This window comes from Nomascus leucogenys, chromosome 3, assembly GCF_006542625.1.
Source record: "Nomascus leucogenys isolate Asia chromosome 3, Asia_NLE_v1, whole genome shotgun sequence".
Classification (NCBI taxonomy): domain Eukaryota; kingdom Metazoa; phylum Chordata; class Mammalia; order Primates; family Hylobatidae; genus Nomascus; species Nomascus leucogenys.
In genome coordinates this window covers 90034907-90058410 of record NC_044383.1, presented here as the reverse complement: position 1 = coordinate 90058410, position 23504 = coordinate 90034907, and the positions used below count along the sequence as shown (strand labels likewise).

The 23504-nt window shown below is 34.1% G+C and overlaps 1 non-coding gene across 1 annotated transcript; it reads right to left on the bottom strand.

The window, feature by feature from the left end:
* Positions 1 to 9743: 9743 nt before the first annotated feature.
* LOC115834567 lies at positions 9744 to 9874 on the bottom strand. The gene has a single exon (XR_004029507.1). It is a non-coding gene; the product is annotated as a small nucleolar RNA SNORA33 (small nucleolar RNA).
* Positions 9875 to 23504: the final 13630 nt, after the last annotated feature.

The following is a 23504-nucleotide window of genomic DNA, read 5'->3' as shown; positions in this document are numbered from 1 at the left end:
GCAATTAGCTACTAAGAGGGAACAAAAGACAACTGTGAAAAAAGGCGTAGAGTTAAGGGAAAGTGAACGAATAAGGAACCAACTTGACAGTATCCCCCCACCTGCCAAGGATAGGATCTAGATGCCAATGGAGGAGGCACAGCTCCAGTGTAAGAGATGGCAATCAAGTTTATTTTGTTACTCTGAAACAGGGCTGGTCCACAGCTGGTGGACCAAGCCTACTGTGCAAATACCCCTAGGCTGCAACTACTGGAAGGTGAGCACCATTTTGTGTCTGTGGACAACTGCCTAGTTAGTCCCTCAGAGGCAAACTGAGTAAAGTGCACTAGAATCAGCAAAATAAACATCTTCCTTCCTTAGCATCCCTCCAGCACCTCAACTGGCAATGAAGCGATGTTTACAACATCCAGCTCCATTGTGACAGGCAGGGAAATGATACATTGGCTGGAAAGCTGAGAGGCAATAAATTGTGATAACTGGAACAGCATATCCCCTTCTCTTTTAAAAAAATATTGTACTGCATATTCTTTCCTGAAATGTGATTTTTCTCACTTACTGATTTATATTAAAATATTTTGTCTTTATTTTACAATATAATTTTAACCTCTACATAGTATTTCATTACAAGCATATTCCATGGAAATTCTGTGCATGCTCTATCTGTGTAGTACATACAGGACATACCTTAATAGTCCAGTTAAATGATCTCTGTGAGAAAACACTGACTGTTTCCCTTTTTCTTTGTTGCTTTGGCAATTTCGGTTAGTCCTTTTATCTGATGGGCTTTCTGCCATTGTTAATCAAGATCGTCCTCATATTTGCCTTTGCATTTCTAGGAAAGAAGTCCATTCTCTTAAAAGTTTTTATTCGGAGAAAGTAAATCTTAATGCTGCCTCTTTGGGGTATGTTAAGATCACAAAGCCACAACCATCGTGATAGCACTCTATGTACATATTTAACAGTAATTATAAACTCAAATGATAATAGGCTTCTATGCCATGCACATATTTCCAGATGGGAGCCGTGGAATACTTGGGTTGGAAATAGTACTAATATTTTCTTTTTTTTACATTGAACTCCCTTTATTAATTTCAAAATTATTCTTTCTCTTGAGGCCTTTGGTTATTTAATTTATTATCAAAATGAAGAAAACAGTCCTCATACATACATCTCAAAAAGGAAATCAATGTACTGAATGGGTTTTGTTGCCTTTTAAAAATGTAGTAATAACACATGAGATATATCTCCAAGATATCAACAAATTAAATGTGTATTTCCTTTACATGATGTGCAGAGCAGAATTTATACTTAATCAATGTAAGCATTGTAAAAGGGGTTGAACAGTAGCCATGCTATTTTTTTTTATTTCAATGACAGTGATATATATATATATATATATGTCAATTTAAAACGAATTACAAACAAATCTGTTTAATTAGCAGTTTGCATGGTTATTATATCTAATATTGTGAAATAAGATGAATTAACATAAAAATCACATTTACATATAAAACACATTTATAAATCTCAGTTTATAATCTATGTTATGATAAAATAAAAAGAAAAATTCAATACTATAGAGTAATTCATGAAGAGTATGAGTAAAAGAGGAAAGATGTGGCCTGTTACAATGATTGCCACTCAAACATGAAAGCCAAATCCATTGGGGAGCTTATAAAAAATAAAATCTATTCTTAAACAATAATGTTTTTAATATATTAGCTATTATTTAGTATGTATGTTGTGTTTGTATGATTAGATAGATAGACAAAAACACAGAAAGACATATAATATTCTCTAGATTTTTATTCCTTACTCTAGGAGGGACCTAAAGTTTTAAGATTTAAGACAAATTTACTCAATTCCTCGAAATCAATGATTGGTTGAAAGTCCACAGATTTTCTTCCCCCAACTGTTATCAGTTTACAGGGCATAACATTCTTTCCACTTACATTGTCTCCTGACACCTCCACTCAGATGGACTATTTTCTGTGTGTGCAGTATTAAATCAGATATCCATGTATGCATATATGCATACAGATACATGTGCCATCTTTGTCCACTTTTTTCCAAAAGTACCACACTGATTGAAATAACTACAGTTTCTCCTTAGAGTTCATCAGGAGCCTCCTCATTAATTTTCTTGCAATTACTCTACCTCCACTCCCCAGACATCACCCACACATCAGCTACTGTGGTTTACATTTTACTTCAGATTAAATATTTTCATGTTTCCCTTTCCATCTGAAACTATTCAATTGCTTTCTAATACTCTTTGATGAAGAGAAACTCCCCAAATGGACCTACAATTTCACATCACTTTGCTAGAGAAGATAAGAGATCTTTTTAATACCTTTCTTCTGATCCAAATCCTGCAATCACCAACCTGTCAGACAGAAGGGTCAGCGCCAAGCCTGCTGCTCCAAGTGACTCAGCATCTTGTCCACAGACTGGCACCTAACCATGCCACAAAGAGACAAGGCCCTCAAGATCCTTGTCCTCCTGAACACCTAAGAGACTAGTGTCCTGGACATTTCAGCCAGCTAGAATTGAACCTGTTATTTCTCTCATATATTCCCCGTTTTCTAGTATTATTTCAAAGCTGCTCTCCTTCCTCCTCCTTTAAATGTTCAGTCTCCTTTGAAGTTCATTGATTAGACTTTATTGAATTTTGTCAAAGGCCTTTTCTGCATCTATTGAGATAATCATGTGGTTTTTGTCTTTGGTTCTGTTTATATGCTGGATTACATTTATTGATTTGCATATGTTGAACCAGCCTTGCATCCCAGGGATGAAGCCCACTTGATCATGGTGGATAAGCTTTTGGATGTGCTGCTAGATTCGGTTTGCCAGTATTTTATTGAGGATTTTTGCATCAATGTTCATCAAGGATATTGGTCTAAAATTCTCTTTTTTGGTTGTGTCTCTGCCAGGCTTTGGTATCAGGATGATGCTGGCCTCATAAAATGAGTTAGGGAGGATTCCCTCTTTTTCTATTGATTGGAATAGTTTCAGAAGGAATGGTACCAGCTCCTCCTTGCACCTCTGGTAGAATTCGGCTGTGAATCCATCTGGTCCTGGACTTTTTTTGGTTGGTAAGCTGTTGATTATTGCCACAATTTCAGAGCCTGTTATTGTTCTATTCAGAGATTCAACTTCTTCCTGATTTAGTCTTGGGAGGGTGTATGTGTCGAGGAATTTATCTGTTTCTTCTAGATTTTCTAGTTTATTTGCATAGAGGTGTTTGTAGTATTCTCTGATGATAGTTGGTATTTCTGTGGGATCAGTGGTGATATCCCCTTCATCATTTTTTATTGCATCTATGTGATTCTTCTCTCTTTTCTTCTTTATTAGTCTTGCTAGCGGTCTATCAATTTTGTTGATCTTTTCAAAAAAGCAGCTCCTGGATTCATTAATTTTTTGAAGGGTTCTTTGTGTCTCTCTCTGCTGCTAACAATTACCAAACTGTTCATGGACCACTCAATTATTATTAAGTCATTTTAGGACTTGACTTACTCTCTTAATCTGTCTTTGAATCCTATCATCATTATTGACAATTTTAAAATCAACAGTTTCTCTCTTAGTTCCTCTATCTAAACTGCAATGATCTTTTTTTCCACCACTTATCAACTGTCTATGACTATGGTTGAAACATTGATAACTCCTCCCATTCTGAAGTCTCAAAGATAATAATTGCTTGTTCTAGTACTTGATTTTCTCTTGTAAATTCCAGTCTGCAACTTATTCCACCTTATGAAGACATCAAATTGATTTATTTTTCTATATTTTACTAATCATTGTAACTCTCATATTATTATTTTTATACAGATTAGACATATTGTTACGTCATCATACCAATTTCTTAAAAATGTAGCCTTGATTTACTTATTCCCCTCTGCCTTGATCCCAATAGTTTAACCATATCCTTACATGGTTAAATCACATTTTGTGACAAAACCATGGCTACATCTCTGTGCAATTGTGGAGAGAAATATACATGCCGAATTTTAATACTTGAAGTCTATAAGCATAAATTCCAGAAGGAAATTCAATATTACTAGGCATTTTTTTTCAAATAAGTTGTTGTAATTCCAGTTGATACATAATTTGGGGGTAGAAGAAAGACAAAAGAACATTCTGGCAACACTCTGGGCTGGGTTGACTTTGACTTCACAGTATGGTAGGAATGGCTGAGTGAGATGAAATGAAGAGACAGTGAGGCACTGTATGAGTTTTTAAAAACAAAGGTTTATTCTTAAATATACCATAGGCTCCAAGACAACACTTAATTCTAGCTATGGGTGGCAATAGATGTTATGGCAGAGAATTCAGATGTTTAAACAGGAATGAAATCAAAAGGTGGCTTTGCCTCAGGTACAAGGAACAGATTGTTTTTTGCCAGATTTCTTAATCCCACCTGTGGCCAGGTGAATCTTTCCTGAAGCCTTTGATTTTAGCTTTTTGAGTTTCTTCTGCTCCTCTTTTTGTTTCTGTGCATGTCCCTGGCCAGCTTCTTAGGCTGTCCTATGGGCTTCTTCTTGCCACTTTTGTTACCAGACTCATCTGCTGCCCCTTTCTACTGGGTAGTCTTACTGCACTTCTCCCATATGTTAACAGTTCCTCGTTCTGCAAAACAAGTAGTTATCATTGTTAATTTCCTCTCTCCTCAGTCTCCTATATACCTCTGTGCCATTATTGTCTTCATTATCACTATAAATTGATATCATTTCCATAAATTAGTAAATATTGACAAGAAATCCACCAATATCCCAGCAACAATCTTTCACCCTACCTATATCTGTCTATACCCAATCTTTTAGTTTCTCTTTTCTTCTCTTATGCTAGATGAAGTGTTCTTACACTTAAAGCAAAACTTTTTCAGTTTTGCTTTGTATTTTTACCTTCTTATATACGTGCTCCTCTAACGTATTCAATTCATACATAACCAATTTCTATTCCAGTAGATATCCCTATCAGCTTAGAAGCATGCATAGTGTATGCTATGTTTAATCAATATCCTACCTCGAGCCATTGTGATTCCCAATTACTGCACAGTCTCCCCTAGAAACAAATTTTTTGAATGAATTGTTTTAGTTGTGGCTTAGACTCTTCACTTTCTGCTTTTTTTTTCCATAAACAATACCTTTAATCCTAATTCTCTACTGAGAAACTTCATGTTATTATCGCTGATGACATACATGCTTTAAAATCAAATGGACACATCTTTGGTTTTGTGTTATTAACCTTGCCTAAGAGTAAAGCAATTGTTGATTTTTTCTCTCCTCAACCACAATAACACAAATGTTTCTTGTTTTTCTTCTATGTCATTGGCTGCTGTTCTCCATTAGTATACTTTATTTATCCCTCTCTTTCTTAGACAGAATTTCAATTTATTCATTTGCTAAGTGTTTATTTGAAACTTATGGGAAATTACGTACTTAAGATATTTCAGTGAAAAAAATGGAGTCAAGATTATCTTGGGATTTCCATTATACTACATAAGACAGATGAGAGAAAAATAAATTTATATATTTGTTGGTACATTAAAAGTCTTAAATGTTATATGAAAATAAAACAAATGATAAAGAAGCATATGAAAAGCTATAAAATATCATTTGTCATTAGGGAATTGCAAATTAAAACAAGGGATCACTATACAACATTTAGGATGGATAAAATAAGAAAATCTAATAATACCAATTGCTTGTGAGGTCATGTAACAAAAGGAAAAACCATTCATTGATACTAGTAATTAAAAATGGTATGATCACTTTGAAAGACAGTTTAACAGCTTTTTACAAAGCTAAATGTAATCTAACCACATGACGCAGCAAACATGCTTCTAGATATTGAACGAATTGACTTGAAAACTAGTGTCCATACGAACATATGTACCCAAATATTTATAGCACTGTTATTTATTATTGCCAAAAACTGAAAGCAAGCAAGGTGAATTGATAAATTCTGGTATAGTCACACAATGGAATATTATCCAGTTATAGAAAAACATGACTGTCAAGCCCACAAAGACATAAATGAGTCTTAAGTGCATGTTGCTAAGTAGAAGCAGCCAGTCTGAAAAGACTGCAAATTATATAATCCTAATTATGTGAAATCTAGGGAAGGCAAAATTATAGAGATATCAAAAAGATCAGTGTTTTTCAAAGTCTTTGGATGAAAGGGACCATTAAACAGAAGAAACACATGAATATTCTATGATGGTGCTGTATGATGCTGTAATTGTGGATAAATGCCCCTATTCACTTATGAAATTCTATACAACTTCACAGAAGTAGGACTGAACTATGATGTATACAAATTCAACAAATCCATTAGGAGATCAAGGGATCTCAGGATGGAATGCAAAATGTGATAAAAAGTAAACTAACTGTATCACAATCATATAAAACCATATCACTGAGTGGGTAGAGAAAATGGTACTGTACCAAGTAACTAGAAATGAGTGGGATATGTAAGAATATTTGCAAAATAAACTGAACCTAGTACTGTACTCCAACTGATAAAGTTGTTTCCCTTGGGTGTATGGGTTAATATCTGTAATGCTGCTATTAATGTGTACTGAAATTGAAAAATTAAGTAAAAGTTTGGCAAATGGTGCAAACTATGTTTCTCACTGTTGGAGCTGGAGTTTACAAACAAGCAAGAGAAGAAACCCAGAATTATCTGGGTTTATGGTAATGGATTAGAATTGGAGACATCAGTATGAACTCAGGATTAGTTCAGCCATTAGTGTAAATACATATGGCCACATATAGAAATACATATATATAGTTGTATGTAGATACATGGGTTAGCATACATAAATATATTTTCTCATTTTGTAGGCTGAGAGAGCTTAGAAGCAGCAATATCGCAGTAGCAATGAGTGCATCTATCACCTAGATCTTGGTTTCTAAAACCATTATGCATTAATAGAAACCAGGGCTCCTTGAAGAGATGAATGATTCTAAGACTAGGCTGGGAAATACACAAAATGAGCCATGTGTATTTTTAGTGCTAAAAAGTAAGAAAATGATAAAAACAAACTGACAAACAACTACACACACACACACACACACACACACACACACACACACACACTATGATGAAGATATATCAAAGGGACATGAAAGCCAACTGAGAGTTCCCAATGCCCAAAGTTGTATCAACTTGACAACAAAATAAATTCAGTAGAATTGGAATATAAACCAAAGCATAACATAAGTGTTCATACACCACACTATATACTGATGAAAACATTTCATATATAAAGATATAAATTGAGGAGGGATAATAGATCTCCTGTGGAGAAGAATTCCAAATATTTTATGTAGATACTCCACCCTAAAGAAGGTAGAACATAAATCCTCACACCTTAACTGTGTGTTGCAGACAGTGATTTCCTCTCAAAGAGTACAAAGTGAAAAGGAGGAAATTTTGAAGTAGAGAAATCTGACAAACATTGTCTCAGCCAGGTCAACAAGGTTAACATCAACACCAATGTCATGTTGATAATATGTATCTTTGATAGGATGTAATTACAATGGCACTTTACTTCTGTGGTCTTTTCCTAAAAACACATAAGCCTAGCCTAATCATGAATAAAAATCAGACATATCCCAACTGAGAGACATTATACCAAGTATATGGCCACATTTATTCTGGTCATGTAAAGCTGTCAAAGTCATCAAAAACACAGTCTGAGCAACTGTCACAGCCTAGAGGAACTTAAAGGGATATGACAATTAAATGTAATGTGGAATATAGAATTGGTCCCGAACAGAAAAAACGGCATTAGTTAAAACTAAGGAAATCTGAGTTATAGACTTTTGAACCTACTTCACAATAATGTATGAATATTTGTTCATTAATTTTACCAAACGTACCATACTAATGTAACATGGTAATAATAGGGGAAAGTGGGTATGCAGGGTACAGGAAATCTCTGTACTATACTCCCAACTTTTCTGAAAATCAGTAACTATTCTAAAATAAAATGTTTACTTAGGAAAAAAGCAAGAAGACAGTAAGGGGTAGGTATGTGTGAAGAGTTTGTGATTTTACATAGGATGGTCATGGTAGAGTTAATTGGTAAGGTGACATTAGAGCACTTGGGGAAGATAGGGGAGTTATCCAAACGTAAACTGGAAAGAAGAGAATTCTAGGCAAAGGGATCAGTCAGGAGAAAGGCACTTAGGGTGAAGAAGCATGTCTGTTAGAGAAAATCATGTAGCTGGGGTGAAGTTAGTAAGGAAAAAATGGTACAAAGACTTCATGGCCAGATTATTTGGATTTTTATAAAAATACAGACCATGTATGGTCTTGTAGGCCATTGTAAAAGAATTGTCTTTTACAAGAATTGAAATTAGATGTCATTAGAGGAATTCGAACAGAGGACTGACATGAACTGACTGGTATAAAGTACCTCTTTTTCTGTTTTGTTGAAATTAGAGTGTATGTGTTTGCAAGGTTTAAGTGGAGTGTTGGGGATAAGAATGTGTGCATAGAAACCAGTTAGGTGATAATTGCTATAATCTAGCTAAAATACAATTACAGATAGGACCGGACTTATAACAGTGGACATGAATAAGAAATGGTCAGATTCTGGACACTTGAAGATAGAGGCAAACATTTACTAATGGATTATAGGTAGAATATGAAAAAAAAATATGGCCTAGAACTGAACCTGGAACGTCTCTGGGGTATACTTGTACTTTAATAATTCTTCATGAAGTAGAATTTATCTGGGAATGAAAATGAAATGGGTGATGTTGAAGGTTGGAGGAGAGCTAAGAAGCTGTGAAACTGTCATCTTAAATGACGTAAGAGTAAATGCATGTAGGGAATTGTGACGCAACTGGTAGGAATCACTAACGCCCAATTTAGGTCTATAATTATTAATTTATAATGAAGTAATCAATTAATTGGGCATTTTTCTCCTTTCGTTTTGTGTTGTACAAATTTCAAGTGCAGAGAAGTTATAAAGTTGGATTAAACAGGTTTTGATTTTATTAGCTGACTACAACAAAGCTAGAGATAAGCCAGAGAGTATAGGTGTTCAAAAAAGATTATAATAATTGACCATAATATTTAGGTTTGTTTAGGAGCAGGGGGAAGATATCAAATATCTCAGTGACAGGAAAAAATATTAGTATAATTCATAGTTTGGAGGAGTGGAGTAATAGAGAAAGTGAGTTGAAAGGATAGACAGTAATGGTGATCAAAAAGTGAAATGCAGGCAATGTAATTGTTCAGGGTTACATTTATTGTTAATAATAAGTGCCAGGGCAAGATCATGTGAGTGTGTAGGTAAGGCAGAATGCAGGGGAAGATCATTGGAAGGTAAATTAATGAAACGAAGGGCCTGGGAGTTATGTATGATTATGTACATGTATACTGAAATCACCAGAATTAAGACTGAAGTAGTGTGGAGAGAGTGATATGGAGCCGGGAACAGATGCCTTGGAAAACATGTGGTTGAATACCTGGGATCTGAAGATGACAACAGCAAATGAAGAGTAGTAGGTGATATAATACATGGAAATGAGATTCAAAGCTATATTTTTAGGAGACAAATTGTAGAATTTTATAAAAATGGCAAAGCAGAACAAAAGCATTTCTACTACACCTCCCAGCCTAACAATCACCACAGTACCTTATACTGCCCTAGAGGGCTGCAGGGAAAACATTGTCCTCAGGGAGAAGCCAGGCTTTTAATTTTTATTATAATTATGTTTTTAATTTGTTATAGCCATTTTCAGGGACCTTAACTTCAATATACTTAAGGCTCATAAATGGCTTTACTATTACCAGATTTTTAAAATAAAAATTTCTGCAGAAACATGTTTAGGTAAACAGATTCATTGGCTAGCTTGTTTTATTTTATAGTACAATGAATTAAGGAAAGCTTTGAGAGAAGAGGTTAAAAAAATAGGATATTTTGCTGCTCATGGTCTTTAAATTACACTTGACATTATAGAAGATTTTCGGGAATTGAGAAGAGGTGTGAGAAGTATATAGACTAGAATATATTCGAGCTTGATTAGATTAGTGGGTATGTGGAAGAATTGAGTTACCTGAATGTCTGGTGTTTCTAGGGGTGAATCTATAACAGTGTTTTTAAGATTTTTTTTCCTTGTAGATTCAGGACTGGAGAGGCAGGGAAGAGCTGGATCACAGGGAGATGTATGGAGTGGGACCAGGAACTTAGTTATATTTTCAGAGTGATGTTAAGCCACTGAAGAGTGTGTGTCGATGTTAGGAGTAAAGGTGGGAACAGAGACTAGAGTAGTAGATCATCAAATTTTACTTTTAAAACATTGGCCTATCTTTTGGATATAAAATAGTCCTATAGGGCAAGCCCCTCCACCAAAAAAAAAGATTAATTATAAGGATGTTAAATTAGTTCAGGTAGAAAATGATGAGCATTTAGATTACAGTTTAGATGAACACAAGTAGAACTGATCTCAAGTTGATAGGTATTTAATAAGCCATGCTGATACCTCAGGAGGAACCAAGGATGGTCCGGATGGTCCCAAATATTTGTCTTTGACTATGGCATGTGCACTTCACTAAGGTGCAAACAATGGGAGATAAATGTTTGAAGAGACTAGTGATCAAAATTCTGTTTTGGACAATTAAAGTTTGAAATGCCAAACAATAGAAAAAAGGGGCACTCTTCCCTAACTCATTTTATGAGGCCAGCATCATCCTGCTACCAAAACTTGGCAGAGACACACACAAAAAAGTTCAGGTTGACATCCCTCATGAAAATCCTCAATAAAATACTGGCAAACCGAATCCAGCAGCAGATCAAAAAGCTTATCCACCACAGTCAAGTCGGCTTCACCCCCGGGATGCAAGCCTTGTTCACCTTGTTCAATATATGCAAATCAATAAACGGAATCCATCACATAAAAAGAAACAATGACAAAAACCACATGATTATCTCAATAGATGCAGAAAAGGCCTTCAATAAAATTCAACACCACATTCATGCTAAAAATTCTCAATAAACTAGGTATTGATGGAACATATCTCAAAATAATAAGAGCTATTTATGATAAACCCACAGCCAAAATCATACTAAATGGGCAAAAGCTGGAAGCATTCCCTTTGAAAACCAGCACAAGACAAGGATGCCCTCTCTCACCTCTCCTATTCAATATAGTATTGGAAGTTCTGGCCAGGGCAATCAGGCAAGAGAAAAAAATAAAGGTATACAAATAGGAAGAAAGGAAGTCAAATTGTCTCTGAAGATTACATGATTGTATATTTAAAAAACCCCATCATCTCAGCCCCAAATCTCCTTAAGCTGATAAGCAACTTCAGCAAAGTCTCAGGATACAAAATCAATGTGTAAAACTCACAAGCATTCCTACACACCAATAACAGAGAGCCAAATCATGAGTGAACTCCCATTCACAATTGCTCCAAAGAGAATAAAATACCTAGGAATACAACTTACAAGGGATGTGAAGAACCTCTTCAAGGAGAACTACAATTCACTCCTCAAGGAAATAAGACAGGACACAAACAAATTGAAAAACATTCCATGCCCATAAATAGGAAGAATCAGTATCATGAAAATTGTCATACTGCCCAAAGTAACTTATAGATTCATTGCTATCCCCATCAAGCTACCATTGACTTTCTTCACAGAATTAGAAAAAACCTACTTTAAATTTCATATGGAACCAAAAAAGAGCCCATATAGCCAAGACAATCCTAAGCAAAAAGAACAAAGCTAGAGGGATCATGCTACCTGACTTCAAACTACACTACAAGGCTACAGTAACCAAAAACAGCATGGTACTGGCACCAAAACAGATGTATAGAAAAATGGCACAGAACAGAGGCCTCAGAAATAACGCCACACATCTACAACCATCTGATCTTTGACAAACCTGACAAAAACAATCAATGGGGAAAGGATTCCCTAATTAATAAATGGTGTTAGGAAAACTGGCTAGCCATATGCAGGAAACTGAAACTGGACCACTGACTTACACCTTACACAAAAGGTAACTCAAGATGGATCAAAGACTTAAATGTAAGACATAAAAACGTAAAAACCCTAGAGGAAAACCTAGGCAATACCATTCAGGACATAGGAATGGGCAAATACTCCATGACTAAAACACCAAAAGCAATAGCAACAAAAGCCAAAATAGACAAATGGGATCTAATTAAACTAAAGAGCTTCTACACAGCAAAAGAAACTATCATCAGAGTGAAGAGGCAACCTACAGAATGGGAGAAAATGTTTGCAATCTATCTACCTGACAAAGGGCTAATATCCAGAATCTACAAGGAACTTAAAGTTATAAGAAAAAAAAAAATCAAAAAGTGGGCAAAGGATATCAACAGACACATCTCAAAAGAAGACATTTATGTGGCAAACAGACATGAAAAAAAGGTCATCATCACTGGTCATTAGAGAAATGCAAATTAAAATCACAGTGAGATACCATCTCACGACAGTTAGAATGGCAATCATTAAAAAGTCAGGAAACAACAGATGCTGGAGAGGATGTGGAGAAACAGGAATGCTTTTTCACTGTTGGTGGGAGTGTAAATTAGTTCAACCATTGTCAAAGACAGTGTGGGATCTAGAACCAGAAATGCCATTTTATCCAGCAATCCCATTACTGGGTATACACCCAAAGGATTATAAATTGTTCTACTATACAGATACATGCACACGTATGTTTATTGCAGAACTATTTACAGTAGCAAAGCAGAACCAACCCAAATGCCCATCAATGATAGACTGGCTAAAGAAAATGTGGCACATATACACCATGGAATACTATGCAGCCATAAAAAAGGATGCATTCATGTCCTTTGCAAGGACATGGATGAAACTAGAAACCATCATTCTCAGCAAACTAACACAGGAACAGAAAACCAAACACCACATGTTCTTTCTCATAAGTGGGAGCTGAACAATGAGAACACATGGACACAGGGAGGGGAACGTCACACACCAGGGCCTGTTGTGAGATGGGAGGCTAGCAGAAGGATATCATTAAGAAAAATACCTAATATAGATGACAGGTTGATGGGTGCAGCAAACCACCATGATGCGTGTATACCTATGTAACAAACCTGCACGTTCTGCACATGTATCCCAGAACTTAAAGTATTTAAAAAAAATTGAACCAAAAAGAAAAGAAAATGTGTTTCTACAGGAACTTTTATTTTTAAAAAGCTGGCTGTAATAAAGCCATATCCCAGGGTTCTAAAACAAGGATAATAATAATAGTAGTGGTAGTAGTAGTTGTAGTAGCAGTAGTAAAGCAAATTTGCAAGCCTTAAGGATATTGAAGTCTTTAAGGTCCCTGAGACTGGCTGTAACAGTTAACAAATAATTGGAATGAAAAATAAAAGGTACACTTTCTTTCCCATTAAGATTCAGCCACATTGGTCTTTTTTTCTGTTCTTTGCAATGTAAGCTTGTTACTTTCCTAAGTTTATGCACAAGCTGTTTCTCTACATGTAATGCTCTTCCCCTTTTGCTCAACATGAATATCTCTTTTTTTTCCCCATTTATATATCACTTCAGAAAAACTTTTTTTTCCTTACAAGTCAATTTCAGCCGGAAAACCTGCTGTATCCATCATTTCAGTCCATTTGAACTCTCTGCATAGTACTTAACACTACCTGACATTGCTTTGCTCAAAAAAAAAAAAAAAAAAAAAAAACATAAGTTACATTCACTGGTCCAATCCCAACATTCCAAAGTAACTAACACCAATTCGTGCTCAATATATATTCCTTGATCTTGAAGAATGCAGAAAGTGGATGTTAAGTATTCTTACCACAAAAATGATAACTATGTCTAGTAATGCAGTTGTTAATTAGCTAGATTTAACCATTCCACAATTTGTATATACTTCAAAGCATCATGTACAGAACAAATGCATATAACTTCATCTGTCAATTTAAAAAAGCAATCATTTAGAAAAGGAAAATTTATAAATTTACACACACACACACACGCACATATATATTTATTGAGTGAATGAGAAAATGGATGAATGACTGATGAGCAACAGTTTGACCCCAATCCTCTCTCCTCACATCATAACCATCACCCACTCTCATAATCCACCCCAACTCCAGGCACAGTGGGACTCCTTTTAGTACATTATAAAGTGTTAGGCTCCCTTCTGTATCAAAGGCCTTTTACACAATATTCTCTCTCTGCATGTAACACCTTTCCCTATATTTTCCACCTCACCCAATAAACTTGTGTTTATCCTTCAAATTCCAGCTCAAATATCCCCTCCTCAAGGGAATCTTCTCTGTATTCCATGACGAGGGAAATCTTTGATTACAAAGTTTCATGACATGATATGCTGCTATTTTGAGGGGCTTACCAGAGCTTTAGTTTTCTTTTTCACTTATTTTATTTTCATGTTTCTTGACAATAGAAGTATAAGCTCCACAAGGTTGGGAGGATGCCTGTTTTTACACTCAATTGTATCTCCTATCGACTAGATGGGTATTTGGTCTTGGCTCAAAATTATATATTCTTGATTCAACCTCTGGAACTCATTTAATTGTCGAAATGAAAACAACAATTTAAATTCCCTAAAAGCAATCAATAAATCATCAGCCCAAGTCTACGTATTTCCTTTCGTAGCCTGTGCCTGAGCTAAGTCAATAATTAGAGCATTTCGAGCTCTAATGGACCATGGACAGCAACTGCTTAGCCTAGTCATCAGCTCTCAAAAAAGCACATGGAAGGCAGACCTTAATTAAAGAGCAGAGCTGTACCAACAGTCCAGTAATCCTCCATACTTGAGTGCTTCCAACAGTAGTTGATAGGAAAAAACTGGAGGTAGCAAGACTAAACTGCCTCGCAGGTTGTGGGCCCATGTTCATTCTAGTGGCAGGCAGATAATTTCTAAGGCATCTGACCCTCAAAGCTTATGATGTGTCTTTTGTTGTCAACAAGATAGGTCAAATATTTTTTATCTCTGTCTCTTATTCTATCCTTTGCTTCTGTTAAAGTTGTATATTTTAAAAATTCCAGATTAGACTGGAAATGGGGGCTATGCCTATTCTCCAGAAAACACTGGTCCTGGTTCTACTCCATTATAATGGATTTTGTTATTTTTAATGAAGTGATAACTGATAATGAATCAGACTTCTAAAAATATCAGTTGAACTTAAGAATATTTATCATAGTATTTTTTCTCATTTTGATTTTCTTTAAATTATTGCAGGCCAGCAGACTAAAAGTAAAAAAAAAAAAAAAAAAAAGCATTCTACTGAAGAGTTATGGAGACCTATTTAGAAATTCTGAGTTACCTGAGCTCTATTTGGCAGCAGAAAATGGGTTTGGAATGGGTCAATAATGTTTTGCTTTGAAAATAAATAAATTTCAATTTCTCTTACCTAAAAAGAAAATAATATCCACAAAATGAAAATTCAACCAGATGTCAACATTTTGGGGCACCCAGCATATATATACCAACCTGTATTCTAAGGACTTACTGTATGTTATTTCATTTACTCTTAAGAGTAACCATATATATTTGTATTTTTCTTATACTTGGGACTCAGAGAAAATAAATCTCTTGCTAAAGCAAGGGCCAAAACTGAAATTTGAACTCCATATTGATTTTTACTGCATGAACAGTAACAGAAAGAGTCAAAAACACTAAGATTAAACAATAACCTTTGCTAACATGGTTAACATCTGTTAAACAACAAGAACAAACAAACAATAATAAGCAAGTGGGAGAATTATGGAGTTTATTTCTGACACTCTCTGGTGGTGCATCTAAACATGATAATTCCCATTTAGCAGTTACAATAGCCAATTGTTTTCTTTACTTTGCAATTCAAGAATATTCAGGAAATAGAATATCAGATATTTTAGTTGTGAAGCTTGTAAACATCCTGCTGTTGTCAACCAAGAACACCTTCACAGTTGATTGTTACAGCTCAGCTTCATCCATCTGTACCTAAATAATGTTTGACACAGGATTTTCAGTTAGGTATTGAGCTATAAGTTGCTTTTATTTAGCTTTTATAATTTCTGCCAAAAACTAAATCTCAGAGTAAATGATGAGATTATCATTCAGCATGCATTTTGTTTAGTGTTTAATATGCCTCAGATGAAATCCACTGAGACAATTCTCTGAGTGTTCCACCTTCTTTATACTGTCTTTACATGCAACCTAAATGTGGTCTTGAGCCTAGATGGACTCTAGAAATAATACTTGACCTGAGGTAAAATAATTTTATGTAATACCATGTTATGTTTGAAATTTACAAGATGGTGATACTGGATTTTACAGCCCTATAATGTATTCAACATGCAAGTGAACTATTTTTGGAATCATTGTGTTGAAATGTAACTGATGGCTTTGGTGGAGTAATTTAGCCTTAAGTGAAGCATATAAAAAAAGAAGGCTTTAATTTGCTGATGTTTGGGCTTCAGAAGCTCTTAAGAGTGTAGCATAATTTTGTTAATGACTTTTGGCTATCATTTGCTTCAACTTTGAACAAAATACTTCCAATGCAAATGTTGAAATATGCTATACAATTTTAAGAATCAAGGTAGATGCTTATTGGCATAGAAATTCCAAATAGGTAAAACAGAATTAAAATGTCTGAAACAGATTAAGAACAAATATGAATCAAGTGGGTTATAAGGGTTTTATATATATGAAGAACTCTAACAAATCAATAAGAAAAAATAAACATAGAAAAAATGTCAAAGGGCATGAATAGGAATTCATGAAAAAATAAATATGTAACACAAATAAAATATGGAAAATATTCACTCTCAGTAATAATTGAATATATGCAAGTGAAATGTGTCACATAATATTTTAACTTGAATAAGTCAGTACAGATTTTAAAACAGATAACATTTATTGATAATGCTATTCGGAAATGGGCATTTCATGCCAGATGAGTGAGGGTATAGTTTAGTACAAACTTTAAGTTTAATTTGGAATAACTGTTAAAATCCTTAAAACATGTTTAACTTCTGTTATAACATTTCATTCAATTTCATACCAAATCTGTTATCTGGATGGGTCCAAAATTCTAGATGAGTAAGACCGAGAGAGCTATCAAAGCAGCAGGTTATTAAGTTACTGAACATTTTTCATGATCCGTGGTTTCTTCCAAGCAGCAATGTCTTTGGAAGACATCGGCAAGGAAAACAGATATTGAATTCTATAATGTATTACTTAGACTTGTTGGATCACAGCAGCTTAAGCAACATATCAGATATTCTAGGGCTTTCTTGAGCATGCAGACTATGTTGAAACTTCTATATGTGTTTAAATCCTGTTGTCTTCATTTGATATCTGCATGTTTTGCAGAGAAGCTAACTAGACTAAATGTGAGCCTACCTTTATTGTATTGTATTTTACACTGTCTTATGATTCTAAATGCTATTACTAGAAGACTGGAGTCATATTGTTTGGGTAATGCAGAGTGGAGTTTGATTTGCCTTAACTAAACAGAGAAGTTTGTTTCCACCAGGTGAGATTTTTACAGTTTTATTGACATCCCTCCATTTTAAATAATAAATTTGTTTTAGAAAAGCTTTAAATTTGCAGAAAAAAATTGAAGATAATACAGAAATTTTCCATGTACTTTACATTCAGTATCCCTGATTATTAAAAACTTTATATGGTGTAATACATTTATTAAAAATAACAAACCGATTTTGATACTCAAGTGCAAACTTAATTCAGATTTATTTAGTTTTTACCTTATGTCTTTTTTCTGTTTCAAGATTCCATCCAGGACACAACATTTTCTTTAGTTGCCGTATCTCCTTAGGCTCTGCTTATCTAGGATAGGTTCTCAGACTTTTACTGTTTTGATGACCTTGACAGTTTTGAGGAGTTCTGATTGGGTGTTTTGTGCAATGCCCATCAATAGACATTTGTCTGATGTTTTCCTCATTATTATATTCCCACTCCGCAGGTAGAAGTCTGGCTCCCACTATTCACAATCCATTTACTTAATTGTCCAATTCCAAAATACTAGTTTCAGAATTGTTAACCCTTATTCCCATAGGAGACCACTTTATTAACTAAAGTACATATGTACAGCTTGTTTTGTCTTAGTTCTTCTAAACTCAATTGATTTCCAAAATTACCTAAGAACCTACCTAAGAACCTCAGTTCCTTTCACTCTTACTTCCTTCAGTGAAATTCTCTCACATACTTATAGTTAGATTCTTTTGTCATAGTCTGCGTTCCATGCTATGATCTCCCAACTTCATATTTTTTTAAGTACAAATATTAAGAATCACTATTTGTGTAATCAAGTTCTATGGGTTTCATAAATACATTTCATAAATGCACAGTGTCATTTATGCGCCATATTAAAATTATAGTTTGTAGGTTTCCTTCTATAAAAATATCCTTGTCTTTACCTATTCAATCTCCATCCCCCAAATTTTGACAGCTCGTGGTCTTCCATTTTTGCAGTTTTGCCTTTTCCAGAATATCACATAAATGGTCATATATTGTAGCCTTCTCAGTGCAATTTCCTTCACCTAGTAATATATGTTCATCAATCATTCATGTCTTTGTGTGGTGTGATTGCTAATTCTTTTCTGTTGCTGAATTAAGTATTCCACTGGATGGATGTACCTCATTCTGTTTATCTATTGAACAATATCTTATATGTTTCTAGTGATTATAAATAACTATGATTTCTCCCTTCAGAAATGAAAGAGAAATAAAGATATTCTTTATTTACTTTATTTACTAAAATAATTTGCCACTAGCAAACAAATCATTAAATATTTACTAAAGGAAGTTCTTCAGACATAAAGAAAACTATAGCAGAAAAAATATTTGGTAAGTAAGAAAGAAGAAAGAAAAATGAAAAGTGAAAATACAGGTTCATACAACTGATTATTCACCTCGTGAGTTTTAGAAATTATATTTGGTAATTGAATCACAAATTAGTGTGCCATTTGATATCAAGACAATGATATTTAATATTAATAGTAGGGAAGGTAAGGGGATATTAATAGAACTGTTTCCACAGTGCACTCAAAGGGGCAAAATGTTGATATCCGGTGGGTATAATAAGATTATACACATATACCTTTATATCCCACAACAAACACTGTGAAAAACATAAAAAATAATACACTTAAAAGTACTATCTATAAGGTAAAACTCTAAAAAATGTTCAAGTAACCCACAGGAAGATAAAAAAAAGAGAAACAGAGAAATGAGTACCAGAGAAAATAAGCAGAAAACAAATAATAAAATGGCTTAATAAGCTCTAACATATCAATACTCTTCTTAAATGTAAGTGGTTTAAATACAGGAATCTAAAGAGACCGGCAAAGCAGATTTTTTTTTTAATTAATGACCCAACTATTCAACCACATGCTTTTAACAAGAAGCTCTAGTTTCGCTTAAAATTAACAAGATAAGTAGGTTGACAGTAAAAGGATGGGAAAATATATTATTCAACATTAATGAAAAAAGTAAGAGTAGCTATATTAACATCTGATAAAGTAGACTTCAGAGCAAAGAAAATTGTGAGACAAAAAAAGACTATATAATGATTAAAATATCAAAGATCAGTCTACCAGGAAGATGTAATGACCTTAAATGTGTACGCCTCACATATTAGGGCCTCAAAATATATGCAGCAAAATTGTTATCACTGAAATAAATAACAAATCACTCATGATAGCTGGAAACCTTAAACATCTTCTTTTCAGCGAACGATAGAGCTACTGGGCAAAAAAATCAGCAAAGATATACAAGAACTGAATCAGCCAATAGAATCTATGTGACCTTTATAGAACATTCCAAATAACGACAACCAAATGCATATTCTTATGACACACCTGTGGAATATTCTCTAAGAGAGACAATATCCTCAGCCATAAAACTTTAATACATTTAAAATTTGAAACCTTACAGAGTGTATTCTCTGACAATGTAGAATCAAATTAAAAATCAAATACTACGACAAAACCTAAATATGTAAGATACTAAACTACATGGTTCTAAATAAATGATGGGTCTTAAAAGAAAATTAACTATGTGTAGAACTACAAGAAAAGCAAGTTGCTATATATCAAAATATATGAGATGAAGCTAAAGCAGTGCTGGGGGTATATTTATTACACTAAATGTTTACAGTGAAACTAAAAAAAGAGAAAAAAATACTCAAAGCTAGCTAAAGAAATAATAATACAAAAATCCATGAGATTCAAAAGAGCAAGAGAAAATATAAGTGAAAAAAGATGGTTCTTCAAAAAAATCAATATAATTGATAAGAATCTAGCAAGACTGACATAAGTAAAAAGAAGATACAAATCACTAATACCAATAATGAAATAAGATATATCACTTAAGATACTATAGCTATTAAAAAATTAAATAAATACTATTAACAACTTTGTACTGTGAATTCAAAAAATTATAAGAAACAGACCAATTCTTTGAGAAGTTAAAACTACCAAAAACTCAATGAAGATAAAATAATCTGAAGTGTCCTGTAATCATGGAAGAAATTGAATTTATAAATTAAAAACTCCCTGTATAGAAATATTCAGCCCTAGTTGGTTTCAGTGGAGAAGTCTATCAAACATCAAGAAAGATGTAACACCAATTTTATACTATCTCTTCAGAAAATAGAGTTCAATATTACCTTGATACCAAAACCAAAGATAATGCAAAATAAGAAAACTATAGATCAATATCTCATGTGAAAAAAAGGAAGTACAATCCTCAACAAAATATTGGTAAATAGAACCCAACAGCATACAAAGATAATTATGTACCAGGATCAATTGGAATTATTCCATTTGTACAAGTCCAGTGCAACATTAGAAAATCAATCAATGTAATTTCATCACATCAATAAAGAATAATTGTATGATCATATATAGTAATGTAGAGAAAAGCATTTGACAATATTTGACACTCATGCGTAATAAAAACATTTAGGAAACTTAGAACAGAGGGAGACATCCTCAATTTTTATAAAGAGCATCTACAAAAAACCATACAGCTAACACCATACTTAACAGTGAGTTATTGGACACTTTTCCCCTAATATAGGGAACAAGGTAAAGGACAGATACACTCACTACTCTTAATTAACATAGTGCTAGAAGTTCTAGTCATTGCAATAGGAAAGAAAAAAAAATAAATGGTACTTTGGAAAGGAAGCAATAAAACAGCCCCTATTGCAGGTGGTATGATTGCCTAATTAAGAAATTCCAAGGAATCTGCAAAAGTACTTCTAGAACTAACAAATGAGTTCAGAAATGTTGTAGAATAAAAATAAACATTATTTACATTTCTATATACCAATGAAAAACACGAAGAATCCAAAATTAAAAACACAGTACTACTTAACTTTTAATTTATCCAAGAAAATACATTCTTTTTTGAGATGGAATTTTGCTCTTGTTGCCCAGGCTAGAGTGCAATGGCACGATCTCGGCTCACGGCAATCTCTGCCTCCCTAGTTCAAGCTATTCTTCTGCCTTAGCCTCCTGAGTAGCTGGATTACATGCACATGCCACCATGCCCAGCTAATTTTTTATTTTTAGTAGAGATGGGATTCCTCCATGTTGGTCAGTGTGGTCTCGAACTCCTGACTGCAAGTTGTTCACCTGCCAAAGTGGTGGGATTACAGGCATGAGCCACCGCGCCCGACCAGAAAATACATTTTTAGGGTATTCATTGACAAAAACATATCTACAGAATTTCTATGTTGAGAATTAACAATTGCTTATGAAAAATCAAAGGCCTAAATAAGTGGAAAGATATATGTTCATGAATTGGGAAAATCAACATAGTAAAAATATAAATTCCCTCCAAATTGATTCACAGATTGTATGTATTTTCTATCAAAATCTTAGCAAGAATCTGCATTTTTGAAAACAGACACACATTCTAAAATTTATATTGAATATCATGAACCTAGAATACCTTACAAATTCTGTACAAAAAAGAATAAAATAGGAAGAATTACTCTATGCAATATTATAGATTACTATGTAAGTACAGTAATGAAGACAATGCAATGGGATATTGGTGGAGAGACATTTTAATGAATTGGACAAAATAGAGTGTCCAGAAATGGACCCACACAAATATCCTTAATTGCTTTTTTTTCTACAAAGATGCAAACACAATTCAATAGAGAATCTATAATCTTTTCAACAAATGGTACTGGAATAACTGAGCTTCCATAGTCCAAAAAAATGAAAATTGTCATAAACCTCATACTTAAATAAAATTTAACTCAAATTGGATTATTGATATAAAAAATAAAGTTTTTAGAATAATAATATGGAAAAATATTTGGGGTCTAGGACTAGGCAAAGAGTCTGACTTGAAACCAAACACATCATCTATAAAAATAAACATTAACCAATCAAAACCCATCAAAAGTGAAAAATTGGCTTTGTGAAGGCCAGTGCAAAACAGATGAAAAGACAAGCCATAGACTTGGACAAAGTATTTATAAACCACATATTTGACCAAAAACTGTGTCAAGAATATACAAAGAACTTTCAAAACTCAACAGTAGCAAAGCAACCTATACAAGTGAACAAAAGACATGAACAGACATTTAAACAAAAGTCATGAACAGACGTTTAAACCAAGAGGATATACAGATGGCACATACGCACATGAAGAGATGTTCAACATCATTAGCCATCAGGGAAATGCAAATTAAAACCAAAGTAAGACATCACTACACACTTTTTAGAATGGTTAAAATAAAAAATAGTAATGACACCAAATTGTGGCAAAGATGCAGAGAACGTGAATCACCCTTGGATTGCTAATGGGAATGTAAAATGGTACAGCATTTTGCATTTTATCTGGAAATCCGTTTGGTACTTTCTTATAAAACTAGACATGCAATTACCATTCAATCTAGCATTTGCAATCCTGGGTATTCATCTCAGAGAAATGAAACTGATGTTCACATAAAAACCTGTGTAGGCATGTTCACAGCAGTTGGAAGGAGTCCAGATGTTCTTTTAAAAAACAAAGAGATGAATGGTTTAAAAACTGAGATATATATATATAAAACTCAGCAACATAAAGGAATGTAGTAATGATGTAGGTAACAATTTGAAATAAAGTCCCAAGGAAGTATGCTTAATTGAAAAAAAAATTCCACAATTTTACATACTGTATGATTCCATTTATATAACAGTTTTTGTTCTGGTTGTTTTGTTTTGTTTGTTTTGTTTTGAGAGGGAGTCTCGCTCTGTCACCAGGCTGGTGTGATCTTGGCTCACTGAAACCTCAGCCTCCTGGGTTCAAGCGATTCTCCTGCCTCAGCCTCCCAAATAACTGGGACAACAGGCATGCGTACCACGCCCAGCTGATATTTGTATTTTTAGTAGAGATGGGGTTTCACCATGTTGGTCAGGATGGTCTCGATCTCTTGACCTCGTGATCCACCTGCCTCGGCCTTCCAAAGTGCTGGGATTATAGGTGTGAGCCACT